A 12,080-nucleotide genomic window follows, 5' to 3' on the forward strand; every position below is an offset into this window, starting at 1 on the left:
TTGGTAAATTCCCACATCCTGGGAATTTAGCGGGGAGTGTTCCGTCCCCCAGGACGATGGTTTGCCTTACCTATTGGTCGTTTGTTTGTTTTCCCTCCTTTACATTTTGTTTGAGCCTCTGGCTGCAAAAGCCTAGGAAAAGTGGCTTGGAGTCTGCAAGAGCTGGCTGCAGTTTTCTTTGCAGTGATTGGTCAAAGAGTGCAACATCTTAGGACCGCCCTTTTTACCAGGGTCTAGTCTCCATTTTAGAGTTTCATTCTGGCTATAGTCTTCCAACGTGCTGGAGCTGTGCAAGGCTAACTGGGACAAATCATCCTCAAAACCAGGCCAATCTAAGCCTATCCAAATTAGATAAGTATTGAATTATATTGATCTGGAATAGGAAATCTAGTTAGAGGAGCAAAGTTATTCCATCGCTTCTAGAACTAATCTTTGCTGTAAAGATAGGGAAGGAAAGAGTTTCTCCTTCTAATATAGGCAGCGTGATTAGGGTATAGTGGTTTTATAATCACCTTTGCCTTCTGGAACCAGGGATAATTCTGCAACTAAAACCTATGGAAATTTGTTTCATTTTCTGCAACTTTAAGATCTGTGCCAGGTTTACAACCTTGTATGAATAAACATCCTTTTTTGAAGTTATCCAGACTCAGTCGTTCAATATCTATAGGACAGCTTATAGGGATTTGCAGTTCGCCCGGATAAAGGACAGCACGTTTCAGTTTTATAGTTTTTTATTGTCCGGCGGACGGCACAATTTCAATCAAAGCATGTTCTTCATTTTGCTTTACATATTCTGCCAGGGCTTGAATATATTATTATTTTATTATTATTATTATTATTATTATTATTATTATTATTATTATTTTACCTGCTTCTTCTTGTCTTCTTGTAACGTGGGTTACAGAATAATTAAAACACATAAAAATTGTAAAAATACCACAAATATGCATATTAATATATATTAGATACATATTAAAGCATATTTCTATAAAATCATATTAAAATACACAAAACAGAGATTAAACAAAGGAAAAGAGTTTTAAGTTCATGCTTAAATTAGTTTTCCTTTTTTAAAAAAATCATTGCAGAATATTTTGGCAAAAATAAATGTGATTTCTCACTCAAAGCTCTGAATCAGTGCAATCCATTCTACCCTTTCAAGACTGTGCCATCGCAAGGCATGCAGCTCTATCTATGAATAATGTCTCCGAGGGACTTGAAGTTGTCCCACAACAAATGAAGTCAGCAAAGTTGTCATTTCATTAGACAGATAAGAGCTACCCCAACAGTTGTGAGAATGAAATCAACAAGCATTTAGCACAAAGGGAATCTGGCTGCCTTTCAACAGTTATTAAATTGGATGATTAAATGGCTGCTTGATCCATACCTCCAGTTTGCTGGCTTGTAATGCTGTTCAGGCACTCTAGTCAAGCCTAATTATGTTTATATAGATCAGATAGACTGCAATATGCGGAAGATGCTGTATGGATTCAGTCTTTATTTTTAGTACAAAGACCCACTTCCTTGCATCTATAAAATGCAATGCCTATAAAAAGGCAATGCAATAGTTTTTGTAAGCCGCTCTGAGATCAAGTATGGGGCAAAAGGTGAGCTATAAATGAGGAGGTGAGGAGAGCTTATGGCCAATTGAAGTACATTTCATTGTGCTCTAAAGGACTTATTTCCAAGTATCCATGTATTGGATCGCACTGTTTTTCACCATGATCACAATCCTACATCATGGTTTATGCCAGGGGTCCTCAAACTTTTAAAGCAGAGGGCCGGTCCACAATCCTTCAGACTGTTGAAGGACTAAATTATCATTTGGGGAAAAAAACCAAGCAAATTCCTATGCACACTGCACATGTCTTATTTGTAGTGCAAAACAACAATAACAATGAAAGAACAATACAATATTTAAAAATGAAAATAATTTTAACCAACATAAACCTATCAGGATTTCAATAGGAAGTGTGGGCCTGCTTCTGGCCAATGAGATAGGTTAATTAGTATTGTTGTTGTTATTGTATGTCTTCAAGTCATTTCAGACTTTGGGCGAGCCTAAGTCCAAAATTATTTATTTATTCATTTACTACATTTATTTACTACATTTATAGCCCACCCTTCTCACCCCGAAGGGAACTCAGAGCAGCTGTATGTACATACAATATATTATATTATTAGCATAGCACAATATTAGCATTATACTATATTGAACTATACCACTATACTGTAATATTATATGCAATATATAACATATAATTAATATTATTATATGGTATTATTGTTAGTATTATATTGTATAAAATGATAATATTCTTATCAATATTATATGTATATACAATATATTATATTATTAAAACTGATATAAAATATTATATTATAAATGAGGGCGGGGGCCAGGTAAATTACCTTGGAGGGCCACATTCGGCCCCCGGGCCTTAGTTTGGGGACCCCTGGTCTATGCTCTGGAATTATATGAATACAATGTTGTATAATTTCATGCTTATTCATCTATGATGAAAAGGTGTTATGGAACCCTCCTAGTGAATTGTGATATAGGGATACTGCAAAAATGTTTTAATGTGCATTGGGGTCTACTCCATAGCTGGTAGGTCTGTGCGATCAATGAAAAAATGTTTCAATATTCATTATGAAATTAGGGGTGGGGGGAAATAATTTCTAAAGTGTTTACAAAATTGGATGGACGGGGTCCGTATTGTAACTATAACGAGTTAACTACTTTTTTTGTTACTTTTCGTTAAGTAATTGTGCCAATAAGGAAACTTCAGGGACTCCTTTCTCACTCATTGTTAGAGCTATTGGGATTTGACTTGTTTTAAAGATGTTTTAAGATGTTTTTAAATTGTTGATTTTAGCCGGTTCTTGTAAGCCGCCCCGAGCCCTAGGGGAGTGGCGGCATATAAGTGTGAAAAATAAATAAATAAATAAATAAATAAATAAATAAAGTTGCTATGATTATGGAACACATTTACCAATGTTAGCCCATCCAGTTTTGGAACATTTCACTCATCCATGGATTTTTGGGGAATTTTCAGTTTTTAGAAGCAACATATTTTATTCGTCCCTCATCCACCCCACAAAAAAGGAAGATACAACAAAAACATCAACACAATTTCACCTGGATTTAATTTCCAAATTTATAAAATATATCTTTTTAAAATTCTAATTTAAAAGCTTTGGGGAAACAATAAAATCTTTCCTTTAATAGAATATAATAAAATAAATTTCTGGGTTTTAAAAACCCAAAAAGCTTTTATTAATGGGTGGTGATCTGGAAGGCATTTTTGCTAATTTCAGACAACAAATTTCACTTCCATTGTATGTGATAGAGATGGAAGGAAAGCAGCTCCCCTGACATGAATATATATATATATATATATATATATATATATATATATACACACACACACACACACACACACACACACACACACACACATATCACTCAAAAACATCAGTAAATAAAGCTCTTTTTCATATGCAAATAGGAAGTTTGGAACAAGAAAGAGGTATTGTTTTATAAATAGCGAGATAATATTCTTGAAAAAGGTTACGAGTGATTACGTAAGTTATCTCTACCATAAGGAAATTTAGCGCTCACACTTGCTCTTTTCATTAAAAGCAGCTTTTCATCAAGGCACATGCAGAAAGCCTAAGCGTGCATTTTAATTAGTGATTGTAAAAAATATATATGACCTAGGAAACCGAAACTATTAAGTTCTCTTTGGGATGCTGAAACGCACTGTCAGTGGGTGTTCTTGCTCATGCTGGTCTGCAAGGAACTGTGCTTCCAACGTGGCTTGAAATTAGCTTTATTGCTGCCAAAACTATTGTTTCCCCCCTCTGTCTTCTTGTACAAAATATTGAGTGCTTTGCCAAATCTGTGGTGAAGTTGAATGGTGTACTTTAGAATGAGATATGGCCTCTCGCAATCCTTAGCCGTTTCTTTTTCTTTTTGTGAACCGAGAAATCAGGGAAGCCATTTCGTCAAGTTTCCAAAGAAGAAGAAAAATATCTCCAACAGATTCTGGAAGTTGGACTTGCCACTCTTAACAATAGTAGTATCATAGTTTCTTCCTTCCTTCCTCACTTATGAGACACCTCACCCAACTTTTCCATCTTATAAACTTAACAAGAAGTTGCTGGAAATCCTGATCGATGCCATCTCCTTGAGAACAACTGTCTTGCAAATCATGTTTATCACTTTCATATCTGATATTATTATATATGTGCTTGCCCTCATTCAAAATTTTGAACTGTTTTTATGCTTCGTTTTATTATGTTATGGTTATTATCTTTTGTTTTACTTTACTTAACGTTGATATTGTGAAACATTTTATTGGACTGTTGTTATGTGCCTTGTATGTATTTTGTCTTGTTTTACTGTAATTGTTTGGGCTTGGCCCCATGTTAGCCACCCCGAGTCCCTTCGGGGAGATGGAGGTGGGATACAAAAATAAAGTTGTTGTTGTTGTTATTATTATTATTATTATTATTATTATTATTATTATTATTATTATTATCTTTTAAGATAATGGTATATAATGTATAAAGTTGCCTTAGTGCTGAACGACTTCTCGGTAATACAGCTGCCTTTGTTTTGTGTTCTGGTTTTGTGAACTGATTCAAGAGCCCCATTAGCAAATTAAAAAGCATCTGAAAGAATGGGCATGATCCTAGGCTAAGGAGTTGGTCTTTAACTTTCCATTCACAGAGATATGCTGAGGTTGTGCGATAAGACTTGTTAGGGAATTGTGGTATTGCACAATTGAATGTACAAGTCAATCTAGACGTCCAACACATATAAACCAAATGCACAAGTCTATCTACACGTTTAGTGTGCAGCAATACATACTCGTGCATATACATGCAAAAATTGTATGTGCAGTGTGGGAATATGCATTGGTGTATATCAATAAGGTTCAAGAAACTCTGGAAAGGAATAATAATAATAATAATAATAACAATAATAATAATAATGATAATAATAATAAAACTTTATTTATACCCCACCACAATCTCCTCACAGGGACTCGGGGCGGCTTACATGGGGCAATGGCCCAAACAACATAGGACAAAATAACAGTAATATAATATATCAATTAAAACAACAATACAGGATAAAAAATTACATTTAAAACACATAAATGGTAAGACCGTGATAAATACAGGATAGATTATTAAAAACCCTCTGGGGCTGATTAATTAATGACTGTATCTCCAAAGGATTCTGGACAGATGAAATTTTTCACAATTTGAAATGTATACAGTACAAAATTCATATGTGACTGTTTTAAATACAAATCAAAATTTTCTGCACATGGATCAGCATTGTCTGTATAGAAAACAATATTTCTACACAGTAATATCATTTCCTGTGCAGAAAATACTGTTTTCTGTTTAAAACAACAAAATGTGAATTTTGCATAGAATAAATGGCAAATAGGTTTCATAAAATGTGTGGATGTTGATGATGCCTTCCAATTTTGTATTCCCTTTAATATAATCATCATAGAATTGTATATATAAAAAACCAAATTGTGTTGGAGCATGAACAATGTGAAAATCAGCTGTTCAATTTATCTATCCGTCAAGGACTTTGGGCTTCTTCGGTTCATCCAAATTCTATTATACAGTAGAGTCTCACTTATCCAACATAAACGGGCCAGCAGAATGTTGGAGAAGCGAATATCTTGGATAATAAGGAGGGATTAAGGAAAAGCCTATTAAACATCAAATTAGGTTATGATTTTACAAATGAAGCACCAAAACATCATGTTTAACAACAAATTTGACAGAAAAAGTAGTTCAATACTCAGTAATGTTATGTAGTAATTACTGTATTTACGAATTTAGCACCAAAATATCATGATGTATTAAAAACATTGATTACAAAAATGCGTTGGATAATCCAGAACGGATAAGTGAGACTCTACTGTACATAGTTTTCAAAAGTTTAAATTTTATTTCTAACCCATTATCCCGTTTAATATGTTATAGCTTATTTAAATTATTTAAATGATGTAAATGATAACTTATTATAATGCTGTTTATAAGCCACCCTGTGATCCTGTTATATTGAGTGGGAAAATAAACCCTGGGAGTCCTGGTTTGGTGAGGCACTCTTTGGCAGCTAGAGAAGGCTACAGATGTTGTAGCATTACTGCTCCGTGATTCCATAGCATTGAGTCATGGCAGCCAAAGTAGTGTTAAACTGGGTTAATTCCACGGTTAGATGCACCTTTTGACATGTTATGCTGTCAAGACATTTGCCAGCCTTCTCAAAATCCTTCCAGATTTGTTCAAGTCAATAGATAGCTGTAAAGCAAAGGATATTCCCTGGAATCTAGGGAGCAAACAACACCACAGAGAAAAGGCATGCGGAGATAGCCAACTCATATTTGTAACAATGCCTTGCAACGGGCCTCTGCTTTGCAGGAAATTACTGCACCCGAGTCAAGTGCAGAGGGGGGTGGGAGAAACCTTGGAGACAGGCTTTCCCACATTTCCACCCCACGGGGACCAACCAACGCTGAAAGAGCAGGGAGCGAGCCATTAAGGTACAGCGTGAGATTGACACTGACCTCGGTCTGGCACCCGGCTTTTTCCCGCCATCTGCACAGTCATGAACTTTGTCTCTCAAACTTGGCTTCTCAATTAATGTGTCCAGCTGGGAGAGGACTCCCTCGTTGGCCTAATAGCATCGCTGCCACTACACCGATGTCATGCTAATGCAGAGAGAGGGAGGGAGGGAGAAATTGAGAGAGAGAGAAGGAGAGTCTGGAAGAGAGGGAGGGAGAAGCTCTCTTTGAAATGCAACCAAGCTGTCCCCTGAAATCCCTCATCAAGTTTGCAGACGACACCAAACTGGGAGGGATAGCCAACTCTCCAGAAGATACGAGCAGAATTCAAAATGATCTTAACAAATTAGAAAGATGGGCTGAAACTAACAACATGAAGTTCAACAGGGACAAATACAAGATACTTCACTTTACTTCGGCAGAAAAAATGAAATGCAAAGATACAGAATGGGGGACGATGCCTGGCTCGACAGCAGTACGTGTGAAAAAGATCTTGGAGTCCTTGTAGACAACAAGTTAAACATGAGCCAACAATGTGATGCGGTAGCTAAGAAAGCCAACGGGATTCTGGCCTGCATCAATAGGGGAATAGTGTCTAGATCCAGGGAGGTCCTGCTCCCCCTCTATTCTGCCTTGGTCAGACCACACCTGGAATCACACTGTGTCCAATTCTGGGCACCGCAGATGAAGGGAGATGTTGACAAGCTGGAAAGCGTCCAGAGGAGGGCAACTAAAATGATCAAAGGTCTGGAGAACAAGCCCTATGAGGAGTGGCTTAAAGAGCTGGGTATGTTTAGCCTGCAGAAGAGAAGGCTGAGAGGAGACATGATAGCCATATACAAATATATGAGGGGAAGTCATAGGGAGGAGGGAGCAAGCTTGTTTGCTGCTGCCCTGCAGACTAGGACAATGGCTTCAAACTACAGGAAAGGAGATTCCACCTGAACATCAGGAAGAACTTCCTCACTGTGAGAGCTGTTTGGCAGTGGAACTCTCTCCCCGGGGCCGTGGTGGAGGCTCCTTCTTTGGAGGCTTTTAAGCAGAGGCTGGATGGCCATCTGTCGGGGGTGCTTTGAATGAGATTTTCCTGCTTCTTGCAGGGGGTTGGACTGGATGACTCATGAGGTCTCTTCCAACTCTACAATTCTATGACTCTATTCTCTACCTCATCCATTTTGTTGGATGATGAAACATCATCAAATTTCTCCAGCGGAGAGTGTATATTCTCCAACAATTTATGTGAGGATGGGGTCACCATCAGCAGTATTTTCTCCCCCACAGTTTTTGTTTCTCTCCCACCGTTCCAGTTCTGGTCCGTTTTGATTTGTTTCTGTTGATCTGCCTCACAGTAGAGGCAGTGAACACCCAACTACGATTTTCCAATGGCCCCTTCTTTCATTCCTGAAGGCTGTGGAGAGAAAATGGAGGCCCTCACCCCCAACAAAAGTAGAAGATCTGATGGCAATTCTGTACAGCAACGAGAATATAAGAGAGCCAGGTGGATCCCACATGTTTCCGCAGCAGCCAAACACCTCCTGAGAAATGCTCCATTGGAGCATCATTTCCCACCATAATAGTTTCCAAGATGGGAGCAAAGAGGCTTACATTTTAGTGGGAAAGAAAAGCTTTCCAACAAATGAAGAAGGGCTCTTTGTGGATAGACTCGAGGCTCAACTTGAATAGTTGGGGAGTGTTAAGGGGACTTGGTGGAGTAGGTATCACACAATGGAATATCATGATAACAATTTAACATATTTCTGTCGGCTGAAACCCTTTTGGTGTTTACATATTTGTCCATTCTTCTGGGTTTTTTTTTTTAACATATCAGGAGCGACTTGAAAAACTGAAAGTTGCTTCTGGTGTGAGAGAATTGGCCATCTGAAAGGACGTTGCCCAGGAGATGCCCGGATGTTTTGATGTTTTTAACCATCCTTGTGGGAGGCTTCTTTCATGTCCCCATTCTTCTGTAGAGGTGACTAAATATGTATCCCTCTCTGATTCAATTCAAGGCTGTGGAAGCAGAGCTGCACACGTATCATGACTCAATGCTATGGCATCCTGGGATTTGTAGTTTTGTGTGGCACCATCACTCTTTGGCAGATAAGGTTTGCTAAAGCTACAACTCTCAGGATTCCATAGTGTTGAGAAGTGGTAGTTAAAGTGGTGTCAAGTGTGGATGCACTGTGTTTCCTCTTTGGACCTCACTGCCAGAGTCTTATCCTGAGTCTTTCCTTACCTGTGCTCAAAACTCCTCTTCTTTTTTCTTTTCGAATTAAAAAAAAAAATCACAAAATCTGTGGTGTCAAACCTGGACTGTCACTCCAAACTCCCTTCTAAACTCAAATGAGAATCACTGGCCAACTCAATGAGAAACATATGCCACAAAAGCCTGCCTGCCTGCCCATTTTGGAGACATGCAGATAATGCGTGTGTCACTTGAAATTCACATGCACTTAAGGCCAGCCAAGGGGGGAAAAAAGTAATATACAGCAATGATATCTTTGAGCACTGCGAGAACTGAGAAACACAGGAACTGTGTCGAGTGTGGTTATCAACAACCCATTTTCCATTCCTCGTGCACAAATCATTTCATGCATTCCATAACCTGAGTCCCAATGCCTGGGCTTCAAAAGCAATTTCAGCAGCAAAATAAGGTGCTTTTCTTCAATTTTCAAGCCATTTATAGGAGGTTAGTGTTGTTTACCCACCTGGTACACTGATATTTACATACCCCTTTAAAGAAAATTGGTAGGTATGATTTATGGAGTACTGTAAGAGCACAATTTTCCATGTAGTGCAGCTAATCTGAAAGGGCACCCGAAAAGGTCAGCCTGGGCACACAAACACCAAGTCTTCCCTTTGGAATAAGTTAGGATATTCATTTTTCTTGGGAAAATGTCAGCTCTCCCTGACTCCAGGGGTTAGTTTATGCAGATAAATGCGTAAGCCTTTAATCTAAAAGAGAGGGAAAAATACTCTGCGCCAATAGAAGCGAAGTCCATCGATCACTGTTAAGACCTGTAATTTGTTTTTATTTAAATCCCAGACCAGGGCAGGAATGGGCAACCCAAAATGTTAACATTGTAGCACACATCTTCTCGAGTCAAGATTAAGGCATAGCAATAGACATCTGCTTTCGACCTGGATACACACGGCGCCGTCTCTTCAAGCCAAGCAGGACGTAATCTGGATTTTAAGGTGCTTCCATATCTGGCTGTAAGTGGATCACCACGTCTGACCCCAGCATGTTGAATCACCCAATAAGAGCACTATACATCTCCAGCATTTTATCTTTCGATAAACAGCAGTGACAAATGTATTTTGAGCATATAAAGAGCAGGAAGAGATTTATTTCCTATTGCTGTGTGCACAGAAGATAAAAGGAAAGACTCTATGAAATATGTCCTGCACTGGAGCCGAAATACAATATCCATATTTCTATGAAGCAGGACTTCTTTGTGCCTAGAGGTCTTGCTCTGACTCATCTCATCTCCATCGGGACTAGAAACTTTAATAAGCACCAGAATATTGGGCAGAGATTCTCCTTAAAAGATTTCTGTGCACTCTTTTCCACATCTTGATACTGTAAACAATTGGGGAAGACGGAGAATGTTTTCCTTCCCCAATTGATCCTCAGAACAATCAAGAATAGGAGAGAGAATATGGTACATTCAAAATGGGGAAAAATGGAATGACAGAGGACTAACCAGGACTATCTCTGTCAATGTGGGAGAGTTGAAGGGTACAAACCTGGCATTTAACTAATGGAAACTCAGGAACGAAATAAAGAGCCAGACACAAGAAAATGGATCTAAAGGGCCATTCTCTGACCTATTTATTGAAAGAACTGGTAATAACCTGTAGAGGAAAAATCTGTAAAAACGCAAAAATATAACTCATGGGTGAATGGCCACCTAGTGAGCTCGTCCCAGGTTCAGGTGTCACTCCCTCTGACCATCTCCAAGGACATGCATGCACCAAGGATGCCGAAGGCCGACCAAAATTCTTAGTCTGCACCCTCGGCCGATCATAGTTGGAAGGTCATCCTGAGGGCGTTCTCTCCCAAACCACAGAGTTTATCACAAACGAGAACCCTCAATCCAACCCCAAGGGTGGCTCCCATTTTATGAATACTTATGGGGACTTTTGTAGGAGTCCACCCTTCACCCACTAATTTGGGGGTGCCATGGTGCCTACCATAACTATTTAACCTTAAGCATGCCTTGGAATCTTAATAAGTACTCAAGGAAACCTATTTATATGATACCACCTCAAAGCCAATTCTGACACCCATCTGAAACAGTGTGGGGTAGGTGAAACCTGCCCCAGAGCTGGTCCAACAATGAGGTGAATTAAGCAGTCGCTTCGGGAGCAAAACATATGGGGGCGCAGTCAAGACTGCTTTTTCTGTTGATTTGTTGTAAAACATGATGTTTTGTTGCTTAATTTGTAAAATCTTAATGTAATTTGATGTTTAATAGGCTTTTCCTTAATCCCTCCTTATTATCCAACATTTTCACTTATCCAACACTTTCATTTTTCAGTGATTGGTTTGGGGGGGGGGGTGCCAAAATTCTGTTCGCCTACACTTGAAAAATACCTAGGGCCAGCTCTGCCTGCCTCCCCCCCCCCCATTGCACCCCAAGGCAGCATGAGCACTCGAAAACCAGACAAGAGCCAATATAACACACTATATCTTTATTAAAGCAATTATAAATCCAAAGGAAGTTAGGTATAGAGTCTGAGTAAGGAATAGTTCTTTTTAGAAAGTCAATTATGGTTCCAAATGGGTAAAGGGAAAGGTCCGATATTATAATCCACAATGAGAACTCGATAGCTCTCCAAAGAAATCAAAGTGTCCATGAGTTGAAACAGAGAAACAAGGCTGGCAGAAACAGAGTTCAATCCACTGGAAATACTTCGTAGCAATCAAGGTAGCAAGGTTGTCAAGGCTGAGGCAAAACTTGAAATAGGAACAAGGAATAACAACTGAAGTAAAGTCAAGGTCTACTCGATAGTCGTGGCACGGCCCAACTGGAACTGGAAAACTTGGCTTGGAAACAAACAGGAGCTGGAGATGGAGAAAACCTCTCTCCAAGAAAGCAACGTTGACACCACAAGAAAATCTACTGAGCAAAACACTTTTAACAGATTCTGGACTCTTCAGAATTTAGGGAGTAAAAACTCCCAAAACTTTCCCATGAGAACACTAACCATTATCCCATCTATTTGCCAGTCTCTGGCTCCGGTGAACCCCTTGTTTTGCACTTCTGTCCCTGGTTACAAAATCTCTACGATTAAAAACCCCGTTCCTAGGCGTCTCAGCAACATCTGGCTCTATCTGCGAGGTAGGAATTGAGGAATCTTCCCCAATTAGTAAGTTTCCAGAGCCAATATCTTCGGGCACCTGAAGCTGCAAAGGCCCCTCCATGGAGGGTGAAATGTCAGTATAGTCCTCAGCATTATCTGTGTCAA

This window comes from Anolis carolinensis, unplaced genomic scaffold (genome assembly GCF_035594765.1).
Source record: "Anolis carolinensis isolate JA03-04 unplaced genomic scaffold, rAnoCar3.1.pri scaffold_11, whole genome shotgun sequence".
NCBI lineage: Eukaryota > Metazoa > Chordata > Lepidosauria > Squamata > Dactyloidae > Anolis > Anolis carolinensis.